Source organism: Chiroxiphia lanceolata, chromosome 6 (assembly GCF_009829145.1).
Source record: "Chiroxiphia lanceolata isolate bChiLan1 chromosome 6, bChiLan1.pri, whole genome shotgun sequence".
Taxonomy (NCBI): domain Eukaryota; kingdom Metazoa; phylum Chordata; class Aves; order Passeriformes; family Pipridae; genus Chiroxiphia; species Chiroxiphia lanceolata.
In genome coordinates this window covers 11,854,124-11,872,996 of record NC_045642.1, presented here as the reverse complement: position 1 = coordinate 11,872,996, position 18,873 = coordinate 11,854,124, and the positions used below count along the sequence as shown (strand labels likewise).

Sequence of the window (18,873 nt, the reverse complement as noted above, 5' to 3'; positions counted from 1 at the left end):
AGGACATGTGCAAGGACAATATCAGATAATAAAGTGCAAAAGTGGGCTGGAATGGGTGTTCTGGGAGTCCCACAGGTAGTCCAGGTTTCCAGGAGGAAGAAGAAAGATCCTGTATGTTCTCTCCATGAGGAAAGCTTTAGGGGTCTAACATATGTCTACATTGCTCTGTTTCAACACTACAGGCTTGATCAAAGAATCAAAACTCAGCTTTCCCAAAGGACACTCAGTTCTACAGATACTTGTACATAACAGTGACCACATTCATAGTTTTAATATAATAAAGAAAACACATAAAATAATGCTCAGCAATGAACACAAGCCTTATGGGAGCATAGGTCATTTGGAACTGAATCCAGAAGTTTAAATCATCAGGCTTCTGGATGTGGCAAAATTAGCCTGGCCCTATCACAAGAGCTAACCTTCCCACAAGGTTCACAACACAGGAAAGGCTGGGACTAAGAACAACAACAACGGCAAGAAAATAACCTTTATCTGAAACTAATCAGTTACTAATGATTTGAGGAAGATTATGTCAACTCCCCATATATGGGTTCTTTACAAGAAGGGTGAAGCATTACACTATCAAAAAACAGATGTGAGTTATCCACATTGATTTGGATTTAAGATACATGTTCTTCAATTATTCTTCTCGTGTTCCTTAGAGGGACAATGGAAAAGGATTCCCAGCATCAGAGGAATCTCTACTGAAGGCTCAGTTTATACACAGTCAGTGTGTTCCACTTTTCACGGGATGAAGTTCTTTGATGTGACCTTTTCTAATGAAGCAGTAAGATTCACTCTCTACAACTACCTGAAAGGAGACTGTAGCAAACTGGGGGTTGGTCTCTTCTCCCAGGTAACAAGCAACTGGAGGAGAGGAAATAGACTCAAGTTGAGCCAGAGGAGGTTTAGTTTAGATATGAGGAAAAATTTCTCCACCAAAAGGCTTGTCAAGCATTGGAACAGGCCGCCCAGGGAAGTGGTTGAGTCACTATCCCTGGAGGCATTTAAAACCTGCGTAGATGTAGCACTTGGGGATGTGGTTTAGTGCTAGACTTGGCAGAGCTGGGTTAATGGTTGGACTCTATGACCTTAGAAGCCTTTTCCAACTTAAAGGATTCAATGGTTCTATTTAGGTTATTTGATTATATTCAGAAATACAGGAACACCTGGCTCTAATGCAATCAGAATACAGAATATTCCACAAGATTTTTGCATTGCTTCCTGCGGAATTCCAATTTGCTGGTTGGAACTCAACATCCCGGGATTTGCCTCTTGATGCTTCTCCTTGATCAACTATTAGCTTTTCAGGTGCTACCCTGATGCCATTTCCAGTGTGTGCCATAAACAGTTTCTCTCAGATCACACTAGTCAAGTTCATGTGTGCTGCAAGGTCGAAGGGCAGCTCCAGGTCAGAGAAAGTTTGCTGGAGGCATCAGCTGTACAGCAGAAAGCTGTGCTGATTGCACCCCGACAGGAAAATGAAAAAGCATCATGCCCCCATGCATAATTTGTTGGAAGTAGTTTGCTCTGAAATTTGAAAGGCAAAAACTTGTACAGTCAGTTCAGTGTTAATTACACACTTCCATAACTGATGCCCAGTTCCTTCAAAGAGCTGAATTTCTTCATCTGGAGAGGCCAGCAGACCCTCTGTTCTCAGGGGAAGTGTCCTGAAGTTTTACAAGGACATGGACACAGCAGGAATGCCTCTCTGCCCGCAGAAGATACATTCTCCTTGCACAAAATGAAGCAGTTTTTCAACAGACACATTCTAAAGGATGAGAACAAGGGTTACAGCAGGTTTTAATCTATCCCCTCCAGCACCCTTAGGCCTCACACACAACAGCTGAGACACACTAGCTACGATCTCCCTAAAACTATTGCTGTTGATGCAGTTTCCTCTGACCAGGGAGGTCAGGGATATTTTTTGACCAAGAACCTTAATGACCTAACAGCACTAAGACAAACCTTTTTCAGCTATTTGTCTGCATTCTTTAGGCATGAGGACATGAAGGGGAAGCACTGAACTATGTAAAGCTATGAAGGAAAGAGAGACATTCCATGCTACAAAGCTATTCCAGTTAGCATCTCATTTGTATTCTGGGATATAAACATAACTTCTCTCCCATATGTGATGAAGATTCCCATACATAATCTTTCAAGACCAGCTCTGAATAAACCTGCTTATAGCCCAGTCACCCCACAACCTTTGAGAACTTCTGGCGAGTGACATATTTGACCACTTTTTAGTACACTACCAACAAATGGATGAAGGTTAACATGTATTTCTCCTCTTCCTGTCCACTTCTTATATCTGCCTTTTTCACATCAAAAAGGAACCTTTGTTATTGCTTACACACACAGTTTATGCATGTAGAAAGACCAAGAAATCTGGATTCAATCACTAACCAGTGCTTGTAGACAACACTGGAATATGAATAAAGGTACTAAAAGGCAGCCAATGGAAAAAAAAAAAATCTGAGGAGACTGCAGATTTGTTAGCAAACAGCATGGCATGGACAATGAAGGTAGGGATAGAGAAAAAGTAGAAGATGAGGTAGGAGGGTACCATGCCACCCAGATTCCTGCCAATTCCAATAGGAACAAGAGATGGGTTTAGATAGACAGGTCTGTCTCCAAGCAAAAATTCCCTAGGAGTTCATTTCTCTCTCTTATTCATGCATACTTCAGAAACCTCTGGAGACCACTCCGCAAACTGGAACAATAAAACAAAATGTCAAGACAATAAATGGGGCATTGAATCTCTGCCATCTGTTAGAGGAAGGCCTTTTCTAACTTGGAGGCAGTACCTTGTTTTCACCTCACAAAGAACAAGGCAATGCAGAATAAGTGTTGTCTCTCAGGATGACCTAAACAGAGTGGGGCAGCACAGAGACACTTGGCTGGATCAATTACCTTCAAAAATTTCAAGCTGAAATTCATCCTGCCACGGGTATATCTTAGTATTTTGTTGTCATCTGATCTATGGTGTCATAACAGGTACATTGTTAGAGATACCAATACACACCAGGAATCCATTTTATTTTCTATAATCTGAGGACACTAATTCCACTTCCACCTTTGCTACGAAACTTCTGTTATAATCTAAGAAAGTCAGAGGTATTGCAATCTATCAGCAGTGAAACAGTTAATGTTTTGTTCTCATTTATAACATAAGCATTTAAAGGTAAAGGTAGACTTAGCTTCCCTTTTCTGTGACCAGGAGAAAATTCACTGTTATTATTTATATACACACATCACTTTTCTTGGAATAGTAAGTTTAATTTCTGGAAAAAATAATAGTTTTGGTGCAAAAGTGTTAAAGCAAGTGCCTTGTTAAACTACTGTGAAGCATAGGGGGGGCAGCGCTGTGGCCAGAGGACCCAAAGTCCCAGCTCCATCTTTGGCATATTGGGCAATTCCAGTCACACAGGTAATTTTATTTTCCTCCTCTTTGATTTCTTAATCTACAAGATGGAGATACTGGCTGAAATTATTCAAGGACATTACAATAATCACAGTGTCATTCCCTGCTTTTATCTCATGATTAAATGAAACCAAGAAAACCTTGTGTTGCACAATAAGCCAGTTGTGCCGATACGTCCACTTTCACACAAAAAGCAGTTGCCGGGTTTGTTTCTGTTTCAATTGGGCCTCTAGCCCACTCTGGCTCCTTAGGAAGCTCTCCTAGCACCAAATAAATCCCAGGAATTGTTCAGCACAATCAAAACAGCATATTTTAGTCATGTTTCATTGAATCAAAACCTTTCAATTAGCTCTAGCAATGGCTCCAACCATCTTTGAAAGCACTTTGGAGAACTGCAGTGAAAAGCATTGTATCAGAGCTAGGTATTATCACTTACACAAATAGGAATTGAAGACTTCAAAATACTCATAAGCAATATCTTTATTCCTCCACTGACTTAAACACTGCTCCAAGTCATATGATATTCTTCAAGGAAGAATGTCAATCATCTAATAACTCATAGCCTTGCAACACCTTAGAAAAAAAAAAAAGTGAAAAGTGGGCACACACAAATTGCTACATCTGCTGAAATACAGCTATTTCTGGAGCAAAAAAACATAATACTCATTTAACAGTACAAAGCCACAGAAGCATAGAGGGCACAAAGGAAAAAATATTATTGTATCCATTTAGAGCAAGAGAGGAAGTTTGTGGAGGCAAAAGTGCAGTAAACCAAAGTAAACTAAAAAAAAAAAAGGCATTTAAATAGCACCCTGATCTTGATGCCAAATTGGTCAGAAATAGCCCACATTTCCAAATTTGGTAAATCTTCCAAGGAGGAGTCAAAAGCAACAAATCTTTGTAGAGGTTAGTAAGGATATAAGGGAGGGTTTTCCTGGTTTGATTTACTGGCTAACTCAGTCTGTACTGTTTATGATTGTTTAACATGGTTGGTGGGCTGATCTTGTGTTATCTTTAGATGACACTTTAATGTTGCAGGGCAATCATTATTACATTCTTATGAGCTCAGTGCCTTGAACAATTGCTTAAATCTAAGAGACATGATAACTCATCAGGCAGAGAGGCACAAGTGTTAGGTCCAGCACCTGATCCACATCTCAGCTGAAAACCATGATCTCCAGCAGAACTGTGCCCTCAGCTCCTTCCTGAACCACTGAACATTTTCTCTGTTCAGGGGACAGATGCCACACAGTAAATCACAGAACCAAACATTCTCTTGGGAGGTCTCCTACCCACATGGCGAGCCATTCCCAGTACTGCCTAGCCTACGAGAAACTGTTTAGTCAGAAAGTTTTAGAGGACCTTGCAAAAAGCAGTCTCACATCACATGCCTTGCTTTGCCAAATGCACTTGTCCTAATTCAAAGCCAGATTCCACACTGCTTCCAAGCCTGCTGAAAAATTTCAGCCTGCTTCTTTAAGCAAGTGTAAAACTATCATGCTGGGACTTTTTTCACCCTTTTACATTAAACAGAGGAATAAATACCCTGAGAAGCAGGGGAGTGGATGCAGGCTACTTTTCTTCATCAGTCTTTCAAACATCATTGCAGAAAAGACCAACATTCAGCCTTACAGCAAGGAAGGACACTACAGGTGGTCATTGCAAATTCCAACCAGGAGTATGCTGCTCACAGTGCAGCAAGACCCCAAGAGTGGCTTTCTAAACAAATGGACCAGAAAACCAGTGTATTAAAGGCATCAGTTTTCTCACAACTGTGCTCCCAGGTTGACAACAACTGGGCATCACTCAGCCTTTAGAGAAGGATATATAATCTGATCTCATTAACTATCAGCTACGGAAAAATGAATGCTTGTCCCTGCTTTTCAATTCACTTGTTGTTGCTACGAAGCACAGTACAGAAAACAATCAATGGATCAGGTTTCCAAATGGGAAACAAAACCACTGGTAAAGTCTGAATTCATTTTCACCTTGTTGGAAGTTTTTACCATTACTTCACAACCCTCTTCTAAAAAACACAGTATCATGCTGTTTGCATGCACTTAAATACTTGAGTTACCTCAGCAAAATGCAAGTGTATTAATATAGTTCAAGGTTTTAGACTTCCATTTCTCCTATTGTGAACAACATCCTTTATTAAAAAAACAAACAAAAAAAAAAAAAAAAAACAACCAGACACATTTTCAGGATATTTTCTTTTCTGGCTCAAAAAAAGTCAAGATGGGGTTTCAGTCCCAAATATGCAGTTGGCATTTGGCCCAGTGTAAAGACATGCCCAAACCGCCTGAGGATGGAGCAGCTGTGAGGCCAGGGGGTAGGTCACAAACTGCCTAAACCAAGGAGACTTTGCAGGAGTGATTCCCTTAGGACAGAGAAGAGCTCTGAGGAAAACAAGCAGCAAGCATACTAAAACCACCTCCATTCAGCCTCAGGATACGCAAGTTGAAAGCACTTTCTGTCCCTTTAGTATTCCTTCTTCATCCATCTAAGCCAGAAATTGCCAGCCAGCCTGGTCTCTTATTTAAACTATCTCCCACCATCAGTTTACAAGGAATGGAGAGAGTTTCCAGAGTAGCAAAATTCTAGTATGGTAGTGAAAGAAACTCTTGGTAAATACAATGAAGTGCTGTCATGAAAGATCAACTAACTCAGCTCATGATCCAAGCTCTGTAGGAATGTCTACATGAATGTAGAAAAGGACCAGAAAAAAAATGGGGGGGAGGGGGAAGAGGGGGAAAGAGAGCAAAGAGAGCAGCTCATTTAGCCATCCTGTATCCCCTCCACAGCAGAGGGGACAGGAGAAAAACTGACAGCTGTAGTACTAAACATATGTAAAGAGACACTGCAAAACCAAAGCACAGTTGAGGATGTAAATAAGTCTCCTGTTACCTGCTTATTCTCCCCCTTCTGTATTTTATGCACATAGCTTAAAAAAAAAAAAAAAAGAAAAAAAAGTAAATTGACCCAAGTGCCATCCATTTACACAAAAGTGAATTTTGGAAAAGTGGCAGCAAGATTTGCTTCAAGAGACTTGAGTCAATTCACACAGGCAGCATGTATAAAAAAACTAACAGAGTTCCTACAGAATCCAAGGGACTGAGAAAGAAATAAGGTTATTTGAAAAGGTTTTCAGAGAAAGTGTTATCTAAAACCCAATTTAACCTCAACTTGAAAAGTTTAGAGCCCAGTAAAACATGCAAGAGAGACCTATACACCATTTCCTATTAGGTGGCTGCCAAACAGATTTGTTACACATTTAATAAAGTAGCAAAATAAGGTATTTATGTAGCATGTTTAAGTGTAAGTATATTTGTAGCATTTTGTTTAAATGGAAGTGTAACCCGATAGATGCTACAATTACTGGACAATGGGAAATGTGAGGAGAAAAAAAGTCAGAACTCCTGCTGCATCACAAAAAATAACATAACAGTGCCCTTGCAAAGTCCTGCTTTAACAGGCCCATAAACCCCAAATGTTTTGAGCCTCTAAGAACGCCTGGCTGGCAGATGGTGATTATTCACATGCCTTGGAGGGTCCAGCTACTTCGAGGGAGTAGTCTGGAATACTCTTTGCTGGGTCACACATCACTGCTATTCCTTCCCTTCAGGGCTTCACCTCATACTTGGCGAAGGAGCAGAGGCTGCAGCTCCTTCCAACGTCAACACCTTCTCTTTGCTTGGCCAGAGGTGTCAGGACAGAACAGCCTCCCTAAATTCAGAGCTCCCCAAGCCCCTTGCACTGCTCAGGCTCAATCTTTTGATCACTGAACCTTTACAGGAAAGCTGCCATCACCCTTCAGAGTGCAATTCTGGCCCATCACAACTTTTCCAGGTTACGAAAGAAATGCCACAAACCGCAAAGTTACATGTCATAAAAAACACCTTAATGCAAACTTTTGTAGCTTTTGTCTCTTTAACGTGCAGATCTCAGGAATACATGGGGAGATATCAGTTATTACTTTACAGATGCACAGGGAAACTGAGGTTGCAGGTAATGGGATGACTTAGAGGACTCTTGAATGAGTGAACAATAAAGCAGAGAACTAGACAAGAGATTTGCAAGCTAGTATCTCTTTGCCTAGGTCTATGCCTTTCTATAAATGCTGTAGTTAAGAATTGCTTCTGAAAAATAAATTATTCTCTTTTGGAGACAGACCAACACGCTCTTCTTTATGAGCAATTATTCCCAGAGTGGATAAAAATCTTAAGGCAGAAGAGTACAGAAACAAACATTACATAGCAAACCTGTATTCTTCCAAGTGTGAGGACAGAAGTAAAGTAGATATTTTGGGATAAAATTGTTTTTAAAAAGAGTTACTTTTCTGGTTCAATAGAGACATATGCAGACATGTCTAAGTATCTAATATAAGGAAAACACTGAAACAATAAGTTACTGACTTTTGCTTGCACATTCCTAACATGGAGATCCTGAATTCCCTCTTAGAAGAGCATGTGGATGTTTTATTGTTAAACAATTAGGCCAAAGCCACACTGAGGATTTTTGTATTTGGTTCAAACTGACTTTAATGGGAAATGAGCATCTAACTCTTATAAGTGACTTAGAAAATCTCAGCAGTACATTTTCTATTCTGTTTGAATCTAGCCTGGTTAAGGCTTTATAGAGAGCTGAGAATCCATCTAAAAAGATCAGAAACCGTGAAGGAAAAAAAAGTCTTTACATCCTCCTCTCCCTGGTCAAAATGATGTTTAGGGATAACTGAAACATCTGCTGCAGTAACTTGTGTATCAAAGCTTGTTTCCATTAATAAAAAGGGGTTTACAGGTAATTTAATCTGCATATAGAAAACCCTGCTTTTGTGAAATGAAATGGGTAAATTAATATCTTTTGACTAGTCATGATAAACATGCTCTACATAAGGTGTAAACTTGAGCTGCACATTGATGAACCAGAATGTATCTTTGCCTCTTGGCATAGGTTGATAATGGGGGGGGATGGACAGGGATAGTAGATACAAAATACGTTGTAACCAGAAATCATGGTTGTGACTAAGTTTCAAAAATCAAACATAAGTAGATACAGAAGAACTCGAGTTTTTCAAGAAAAACCAGTATCAACATCATATCTCTATATATACATTAGTCCATTGATAAATATTTGAGATTACATAGTTAAGAAACAAGGTATTAAAAGGCAAAATTATCCTGCTAGTCTCAGCCCCGATCACACAAATTTTGAGGTAAAGTAACTTCCCTTGAAATTACATTTGAGGAGGTGTGTGGGGGGGGTGCCTTTTGAAACACAGAAGGGCAGCAGCAGTATTGTCACCTTGAAGGCACTACTCTGTGTGCTTATTTACAGTTCAAGATGAAAGAAAATATTCTGCCCTGCAAAATATTTCTGATTTCCCTAAGAGTTAAAGTGAAAATGGAGAAAAAAGGTTTTAAATGTCCCCAGGATTACCCTCCTGATCCCTCTCACCTGTATTGATGATTCCCTCCTATACCAAAGTCAGATGTAGTCTTTCATTCATTCGTTCACATTTTCTTGAGTGCTTTTAGATTTACAAATGAAAGATGCTACACTGCTGCAATACCTCATCATCTGTCTGGCACTGTCTGAATTTAGATCCTGGTTTTTACTGTCATTTCCCCTACTCCAGAAACCACTAATCCTAATTTGATTCAGAAGCCCTCATCATTCAAATTTTTAAAATCCACTTGATGAAGCCTAGAGATGAAAATAATATATCTCCATTAGCCCCAGGCATAGGATTCCTGCATCCAGTTTTTAGAAGTTATGGAGATAGGTCTTTGTTATGCATTGAAAAAAAAAAATTATATATATATATAATTTATGTCAATGGATTTGTATCAAAAAATCTCTCACTGACTATCCAACATTTAGGGTCATGCTAAGTCTCCAGAAAAACCACTATCTTTCCCCTTTTACCCTTTGCCTAACGAGGAGGGAAAGTTAGAGGGGGAAAAAAAAAAAAGGTAAACTGGATTTACAAACAGCTTGAAAAGTCACAGCCAGAAATACAGTGCCAGATGAGGAAGAGGTGAGTGCACACTGCCTATATGCTGGATAATTCACCTAGTCCAAATCAGCTGCTTTGTGTGGTCTCCACCCCAGCTAACCTCCTCACTACATGTTTGTCTGGGTTGACAAGTAGATGTGTTTGCCAACCTGTCCTGCTGCAAAGCATACGGGAAAGGGAAAAGGAAGCTTTTTTGTCCAAGGCAAAGTATTAGGCTATCCAGGGCTGGATTCCTGCTGTTTTATCCATTATCCACAGGCTCGTGAATATGCATGTCCCTCAAAATTCAATACATATTTTAATCTCTGACATGAGTATGCCACTAAATTATCCTGCTTCCAGAGCATGCCTCCAGCCCAGTAGCTCAACTACACTTCTACAGAGCAAAACTTTCTACTATCTCTCCAAACTTTAACACAGGTCAGATTCTTTCCTCCATCACATCAGTCTATCCACAGTGTTCTGGGTCAATACCAGTATGCCAAAAATCACTGTGAGGTTCATCTCATGCTCTCTGTGTATAATAATGCTCTCTGCTAAAAATAATGATAATGGATAGAATTTGAACCATTAACCTTCAAAAGGGAAGATGGCTTCACTGAGGGCAGAAAGCAAATTCTCTCATCTCTCTCATAGGCTGTGCTTTTACACTACGTGTTAACCTCTGCAGTCTTTTGGTTGCCAGAAGTATCACAATACAAGTATCCACACAACTGAAAAGATAAGACAGTCACTCACCCTCAGCCATATATCCTGGAGCGTTCCCCCCTCCAGACATAATCTCATTAAGGTGGATGGACAACATATTTTTCTCATAACTTTATACCTTCCACTGTAATTCTCCCTCGGAAGCATGTGCTTGTCACTGAAAACTTCATGGTTCTCTTACTGTTTCATTTGGGAGACCTCACCTTAAGTGCACATTCATCAACTTTGTTGTTGGTTTCTTCAACTCACAGACAACTTTCTCACAGGGAGAGAACTCAGTGGCAAACAAAGCCAGAATTAGAGCTGAATCATAGTCAAATCTTACGTGACACTGCAAAACACAATCTGACATCTCCCTCAGTGCTTCACTAAACACAAGTGTGAACATCAGAACAACAGCCAAGCATGGGAATATGCCACCAGCAGCTCAAATATCTGCTACCAGGGACTGCCTGTGACAGACAAAAAGCCTCAATTCACAAGCAAACGATGAATCTGCCACCATTTATCCCCTTTCTAGGGCCTAATGGGCCCCAAGCCACAGTGAAAGCAGCATCCACAAAATGTAGGTCTCGCATCCACATACAGCTTGGATGCAGCAACACAACTACAGGGTATGACACAAAGTTCATTGCAGCCCAGATGCTGTACTGAGGGGGACATTTCTCCCTCCTTTGAGAAGGAAGCTAAGGGCTAAAAGGCAAAAGTAAAAAAGCAGCACACCAAAAAAAAAAAAGAGAAAACAATTTCAAACACTTTCCTGGGAGCTAACAGGCAAGTTTCCCCAAAGCACAGGGGTTTAGATGAAGCTTTACTTGTAGCTAAAATGTCAAGACTCTGAGGGCCCTTGCCTCTCCTAAATTTATTTTTTCTAGAGAGTTATCTGTGTTGTCCAAGTTATGTATCCACAGGAAAAGTAGAGCAGGCCAATGAAGATTATCCCCAACTCACCTTGGCACCAGATGAGAAGGTAGCTCTGCCACCTGGCAACATCCATCCCACTTTGCTTCCCAGGCCTGAGGACACCTCCAGAGAGAAAAACTACTCTACCAACTGCTCTATAAAAACAGCGAAGAGCCTCAAATAGTCCTGCTCAAGGTGTTGCTTCAGAGGATAATAAAGCACTGAGCCAATCAGCAGGACACCTCTCTGCACCAATCCTGAGCACTGGGGTGGGCAGAGCTGAAGTACAGCACCTGTGAAAGGGGGGAGGGAGGCTTAGAAGATACCTAGAGGTCGGGTAATACCAAAACCAGACAATCAGCACTGTGATTAAAGCTAATGAGTGTCACATGGGCGCTTAGAAAAGACAGGTGCCTAGAAGGAGACAGCATGCGCTCCCTGTGTTTGTCCTTATTTTTCCCTGCATTACAATTAAATAATTCCAGATATTTGCTCATTTCCACAAAAGAAATGGTGGTAGATACAGCCATAAAACACCAACAGAAATATGTACTCTAATCTAAAGCTGCATGAATTATATTGACGAAAACTGAATGCTGTTTTAACAATTTTGAAGATTGTTAAGTAATCATTACAAATGGCCTTCAGGGAGGTGCAGATGATTTTATGCCTCTTCTTTACGATCCTTTTCTTTCCTTCCCTACCCTGATCTCACCTGTCTGTCAAATCAGTAATTTCTTGTGCAGTTTGAGTGGCACTGGGGATATTCTGCTTAAAGATTAGTTAATGATACAGCAGGCAGTAAAATGCAAGCTGTGGTATAGAATTGCTGCCCAATTTGCAACTTAACAGTGGAAATAAGCAGTGCTTGCTGATCATTTAGTAAGCTTTTGCATTTTGCTGATCTGCCATATCTTCAAAACAGTATTCCCAGCTCATAAAGCTCATTTGAACAGCACTGGCTAAGAGGATCTTGTGAGCCTAGAGCCAGGATTAAGGTATGAGGCAAACTGGAAACTTCAATCATTACAATCCTGTAGCACAAATGAGAAGCACTTTCACACACAGCGAGCCAATATGCCCCATTTCTCTTTAGCATGTTGTGCCCACATAGAAAGAAACATGACTTCAGATTCTTTTCTGTGACCTTGAGTGACAGGAGTTTTCATGAGGACAAAGGATCAAAACCATTAGAACTCGTCATTCGTTTCACCCCATATTGCAAAAACTATTTTTACTCCCTCAAGTAGTAACAATGTTGAAAGCAAAAATGTTAAGAGACACATCCATCTCCTGACTTGAAGGACTTCCCAGAACAGTGGCCAGAGTCTGTGTTTGGAACATTTGCTCCTCACTGAAGAAAGGTTGCAAGATCTTCCAGGCCAGCTCTCCTGAAGTCTTTGGTCTCTGCCCTAATACTTGGAATAGCAGGCTGAGCAGAGTGCTTTGTCCTCTATGATTGTGACTGGATGTCCCATGAAGACAACTAATCTTTTTCTCAAGGGGAAAAAATGCAAACCAGTAACTCACTGTGACAACCCCATCAAAATGATGAAATGAATAATGGTTTTAAAACTTTACACAGTAACTGTTTCTAATAACAGGGGAGTTACAGAATAATGTTAAAAGTTTCAACTCAAAAACCTGGTTTCCTGTGTTGGCACCAGTCCTAACACTAAATGTTAACACAACAAGCATTTTTACATCTTCGTTTTAAAGAGAAATTAGGAGACAGATACACTCAAACTGAAATAACTTCCCGTTACTATGTGTGTGAACAACCACAGGGTGCATTTCCGACAGAAACTCACTGTGCTTTCACTGTGTCCTTCAGGATTTCTCCATTTGCTCAGATTCACTGAAGTCTCAACCACACTGCAACAGCTGACAGATTTTTCAGCACACAGTTACAGCTCAAACAAACATATCTTCAAAGAATGGTAGAAAGTGGCATTAAAAATGAACACCTACTCTTGTTCTATGTTCCTCGACCTAACAAGTGCATCTCCAAGGCCAGAAGCTCACAGCAGAATGTATCAAAAGCACTGGCTGTATGACTTATACCGTTCCTTTACCTCAACAGTTCTAACTGTCTGAGAATATACTCCAGGTGGAGAATAAGTTACGTTACCCTAAACATGTTCACTGTGGATTAAGCTAATGCAGTCCAAACTGGGATGGCTAACAATGCAAAGCTACAGACCTCAACTGATGTACCAGCTGATCCCTATCCCTACACTTTGTAGTAGTGTTGACTTCAGAAAGTTCAATTGCTAATGCAGAATACATCTTCCAGGCTCAGTCCCCAGTGAATAAAAATTTCTAACAAAATCTAACAGCTGTTTAAAGCCTATATGAATGAAAAAAGGATTTAAATCTGAAACTCTAATCGAGCATTCCCATTGCTCAAATCAGTCTCCAAACCATATTTCTGCATGTACAAACATCAAGGACCAGGAAAACAGTAGCTATAGAGGGAAGGGAAACTTTACCACAGTCCCCCTCTAGCAGGGCAGAGCTCTAGAGCAGCACAGGAAGACCAGGATTTTCAGAGTCTGTACAGCACCTCATAGGTGGGCAGGACTTCTCTTCCATGACGTTTAACTTGACACATCTCACCAGCATGAGGCATTTCTACATGACCAAAAGAAACGTACAGGAAAAGATTTTGCAGTCAAATGAAGGGTACAAATGGTGAGTACTAACTCTCAGCTGATGTATGTACAACCAAAAAACATATCCAAAACTCTTCCCAAAAAGGGGAATTTCAGGTCTTCTCGGGTGTGACTCTCCAAGGCTTGTCAAAGCCACTTACAACCTCACCAAAGTTTAATATGACTAGGAGTGTTTACAAGCACAAGAACTAGGCCAAATTCAGAATGTAAATATTTGGATTCAGTTCCCCAAACTTGCCTCTATCTGCACTGCCAACTAAATCCCAACTGCAGACCAAAGATTCTGAAAAGCAACAGTTGCACACACTTTATAGCGCACTATAGACAAAACTAACACACATGGCACTCAACACTGGAAAATAAAAAAAAACTTAAAAGATCCTAATTCATAATCTAAACTGATTTTATGTTAAACAAGGCATCAATGAAGTTTGGACCAAAACTCAACTCCGTTATCATTTGGTACATTTTAAAAGCCTGATCAGTCCAGATGTTGGTCCTCTGCCCTCAGGAGACTGGGCTGCATTAACCATAGCTGGATTACTCAAGACCCTGTAGATAACATGACAGCTCTAGCACACAGTGGTAACTTTGCCCTAAACCATATTCTCTTAAGCCATCCAAAGCGAGTACTTCCATTTTTCAGGCAGATGAATTGCCTCAGTCCCATATTCAGAATTGATTTAGGATCACAAATCACCTGGGGTTCTTAACACCCATGCCTTTTTCTTTTCTTTTTTTTTAAGTTTTACTCCAGTTCTTTTAGGTATAGCTAAGGATGGCAACCGTTCAAGAGACTTTTGACCTCCCACAAACACACATCCCAAGGGATACACCATATTCTCATCTCCCACTTCCCAGCCCTTCTCTGAAAGTGTTAAACGCCTTTCAGTCCTACATCTACATTGCAGTCACTCTCTGGAGGGAATTAGAAAGGCAAGGGTCACATCAAGACCAGGATTTTTTTTTTTTTTTAATGATAAGAATTTGGGCCTCCTCACTCCCACTACTGTAAACTAACAAAAAAGTCTACCCTTTCACTCTTCAGTTAAGTCAGAAAAGCACAAATCTGGTTCTTTCACTTTACTCAACTGTGGGAAACTTGGTTTTGCTTTCCAGTTAAAAGCAGGCTCTTCGGTGCACTTCACAGTGACCTCTTCACAAGGGGCTAGTATCATTTCTTTAAATGCCCCTATACTAAAAATAGTCCTGCTTCCTAAACATGAGTGCTTTGCTGTTTCAGGCATTCTGAGATCCTGCATACCACTTTATTTTTTTTTTTTTAACTGGCAACATTTATTTAACCAACAATTAAAAAAAGGAGGCCCAGTCGCCCCAGTGATTCTTCCCAGAGGGTCTTAGATGTTTATGAAACACAATGAAAACAATAAAGTGGATAAAATCATGCTATTCCATCAGGTCCTTGGCAAGACTTCCCAACCAAGAATAAATTGGCATGGTATGTTACAGTCAACAGATTACACAATGGTTTACAGGGTCACCAATAATAAGGGGTCACACGCTCCTTAAAGAGCTACAGTATATGTTAAGCCACTTGGTTAAAGGGAGAGAGCAATGCTTGGTCCTGAGCTCCTTGTAGCACATTCTGGCAGCCACAGCACAAACATGCTGCAGGGGTAAGAGGGGACAGAAGGCAACTCTCCTCCTCCACTGAGCCAGGAAGGGCAGTGACTACACTGTGCAAGCTGGCTGGGGGAGTTTACCACCCTGAAGGGAGTAGCAAAAAGCCAAGCCAGGCAGGGCTCTCCTATTTCTGCATACGAGAACACACGCTATAGACTTTCAGGAGCAGGACAGTCTTCATTACCCAGTGAGGCCTAGCACCACCATCCCTATCACCTCTTCCCAAGAAGTCCCACTTCTCACTCCATGATCCCAGAGGAAATTGGTTCCACCCAAGAAGCAAGATTTCATCAGTTCCATATCAGTCTAGTCGCTCTTAGAGTGTAGCTACTTTAAAAAGTGCTTGACTACACTCTTAGGTAACTCGTTAAAGTCATCACAATTGCTTAAATGTGTTGCATTTTTCCTTTAAATAACTAATCTTAGAGCAAGAGGGAAATGAATGATCAAACCCCTAAATCTTACCTGTCAACCTGGTTACAGATCTCTACTATGTCATCTGCATAACCTGATTACCACAATGAAAGTTAAATTTTGATATTCCTAAAACCCACATGACTTTCTCGAATCTCACCTTAAATGCATGATACTTCTACCTTTGCTCTGTTAACTTACCCTTCCACTATATGGAATATTTTCATCTACTAACTATAAATTAATCATGTATAAACAAAACATTATCAAGTCTTAAAGGCAAATCAGCCTCACTTCAATTCATCCTATCATCAAAAATCAAACTACAACTAATGGTTTCATCCTTCATCTTCCACAGGCTTTGATCACTCTAGATGGTTTTTATTGGACTATTCAATATATGGCTGAAGTTAAAATCAGCATAAAAATGAAAGAAAACCTATTCCCCAAACTCACTACAACAGCAGAATAAGGGTGTAGAAAACACTACTACTAACATACTCCATGCAATAATACTATGCATCCGCTTTTATTTAGCTTGACTACTAAATTCAAAGTCCATTTGAGAGATAAAACTGAAGTAAACACAAGAAGGCTCTCTCATATGTAGCCACTACTCTTTGATTGCAGTGACCTTAGTAATGCAAACGTTTGGTACCAAGCCAAGAGCAGTACATCTGATTTTCCCACCAAGTGAACTGCTGAAGCAGCTCCCTTAGCTCTTCAGCCAAGTCTGTCTTGGGATCCGAAAGTCTTCCGCCAGAGTCCAGGTGGCTCCTCTACTCTTTCCAACACGCACGCAAACCCTGCAGCCGGCTGGACAGACGATGCGAGCGGGCATTGGAAGGGAAAAGAGGTGCCGCAGTTCCCCGCCTCTCCCCAGAGCAGAGCCCCGCGCTCGGCGCGTTAGCTCCCTAGGCGGGTTGGAGTTATCCCAGTCCCGCCGAGGTGTTCTCCCGGGCTCTGTCCCTCCGCAGTGCCTCTGCCCCCGCCACCCACGCGAAAACCAGCGTCCCGCGGGCTCAGCGCTCACCGGCGCGGGAGCACCGACTCCGCGCTCCGCCCGTGCGCAAGGACCCCGCGCCCGTCCGCGCTCCCCCCGGGCAGGGCAGGGCAGGGCAGGGTCCCGCAAGGATAGCGGGGCCAGCCCGCAGCGGCACAGCCTCCGGCAGCTCCGTTGCCCCAGGGGCGGTCCAGGGGACCCTCGGTGCCCGGGGAGCCCCCGCCGCTGCTGCCGCGCATCCCCGGCCCGCCCCACTGGCGGGAGGCGGGCGGCTCTCGGAGTGCACGGACGACGACCAGCAGCACGACCGATCGCTTCTCCCCCAGTCCCGCTTCCCTGCCCGGGTCCCCCCCCCAGAGGCGACCACCGCCCGGCAGCGCGGCTCCCCAGCCCTTACCGAGGCGCGCAGGGATGCGCTCCCTCCGCCGGCCGCCTCCAGCCCCCGTCCCGCAGCCCTGGCGATTGTAGCTTTTTTGGAGAAGCTGGGAAGAGGGAAAGAAAGGGGGGGAGGGAAGGGGGAGGGAAGGGACTGAGATCGAGGGAGAGAAGTATGCAAAGGCAGGAAGTGGAGACGGCCACGGCCAGTGCGGGAGATTAATGGGAACCAGTCACTCGGCAGCCAACAAAGAAACCTGCTCCCACAGCGCAGCGCAGCCCGGCCCGGGCTGCCCCGGGCGCCCGAGACGCCGCTCCCGCCAGCAGCGCTCGGCTCCGGCCCCGCGGAGGGGTGGGCGCCCACCCCCCCAGGCCCCAAACCCCGGTCCTGGCCAGGCGGGAGGGAGGGAGGGGAGCAGCACGGCGGGACTCGATGGGCGGAGGAGGGGAGGACTGAGACCCCCGCCTGACAGCCTTCCTCCTCCCTTTAGCCCGGAGGGGCGATACCGTTTATTTTTTATTTAAAACACTCTGAGCTCTGCGCTCCTCGCGGCGCGGAGCCGCTTTCGGGGCAGAACGGAAGGAAGGAGGAGAGCAGGCGGCGCTTCCTGCGCCAGGCGCGGAGCAGATGGATCCCATCAGGGCGCCAGGAGCGGGAGAGCTCCCGGGGCCTTTCCCGAGCTTCCCGGGGTAGCTCGCAGCAACAGCACCTGTGGAGAACGAGGGGGGAAGAGGGAGGCAGCGGCTTGCCTCTGGACTTCATTCCGGGTACCTCGGTTCAGATGCAGCCTGCTGGGAGCAGCTCCTGGCAGCAATTTGGAATGCTCTGCTTCCTCGGGAGCACAGCCCGAGGTGCCCAGTTGCCACACCAGGACACAGGGCACGTACCAGGGGTGAAGAAGGTCTGTGTGTGGTACAAGCAATAAAGCACATACTCTGTGCAGGCCACCAACAGCATTGGGCAGGCCAGCTCCCTGGCACACGTGTGGCTTCTGATGGTTTGGCAGATGAGAAACCTGCACAAGACGTTTGATATAAAAAAAGCACACTGAAGAGGCAGGACACTGGCTGTTAGCAGGACCATGAGTATTGCAAAATACAAAGACTGCTCCTAGATCTTGAAGTATTATGTAGGCGTTTATAAAACAAGTCACTTTACAATATATTAACCAAATGATACTAGATACAGAAGGAAAAAAAAAAGAGCGACATATGCACTCTGCAACTGGAAGTACAAATTCCAGCACTACACATTTCTTGAACTTTAAGCACTTGCTGACTTTCTTTCCATTGACGGAAATGGAAGCAAAATGTTGTTCCACATTAGGCATATGCATATGAGGTTTCCTACACCAGGATACTTCTCTGAACACAGAACCAAACACTCAGGATAAACTATTCTTGGCTTTTGCCACCTCATCAACAAAACAAAATATATTGTCTGAGATATTTTGATCCATCATCCCATACAACAAGGAATCTGGTGCAAATGCCCAGCATTTCACGAGCCTCCATTATATTTCAAAAGAGTGAATGTACAGGAAATAAGGGTAGCTCTCATCTGGATTCTGATGTGAATGTGTGTTTCAAAGCAAAAGCTGTTTCAGCTGTCAGCCTTCTTGGGACAGATGTATTTACTCAGCTGCAAAAGGAGTACTGTGTCATCAAACATCAAAAAATGGTGGGAGTTTAAATTTCAGCACAC

At 42.8% G+C, this 18,873-nt stretch overlaps 1 protein-coding gene across 3 annotated transcripts in view; it reads right to left on the bottom strand.

Moving 5' to 3' along the window:
• DENND2B (DENN domain containing 2B) overlaps nt 1-17,317 on the bottom strand; it is a 171,747-nt gene extending 154,430 nt beyond the window's left edge. For 2 of the 3 annotated variants that reach the window (XM_032690116.1, XM_032690117.1), the window contains exon 1: nt 17,191-17,317. The gene's annotated coding sequence lies outside the window, so the exon portion shown is untranslated. The remainder of the gene's footprint in view (nt 1-17,190) is intronic. The other variant, XM_032690120.1, reaches the window with a different exon arrangement.
• Between the last annotated feature and the right edge of the window lie 1,556 nt (nt 17,318-18,873).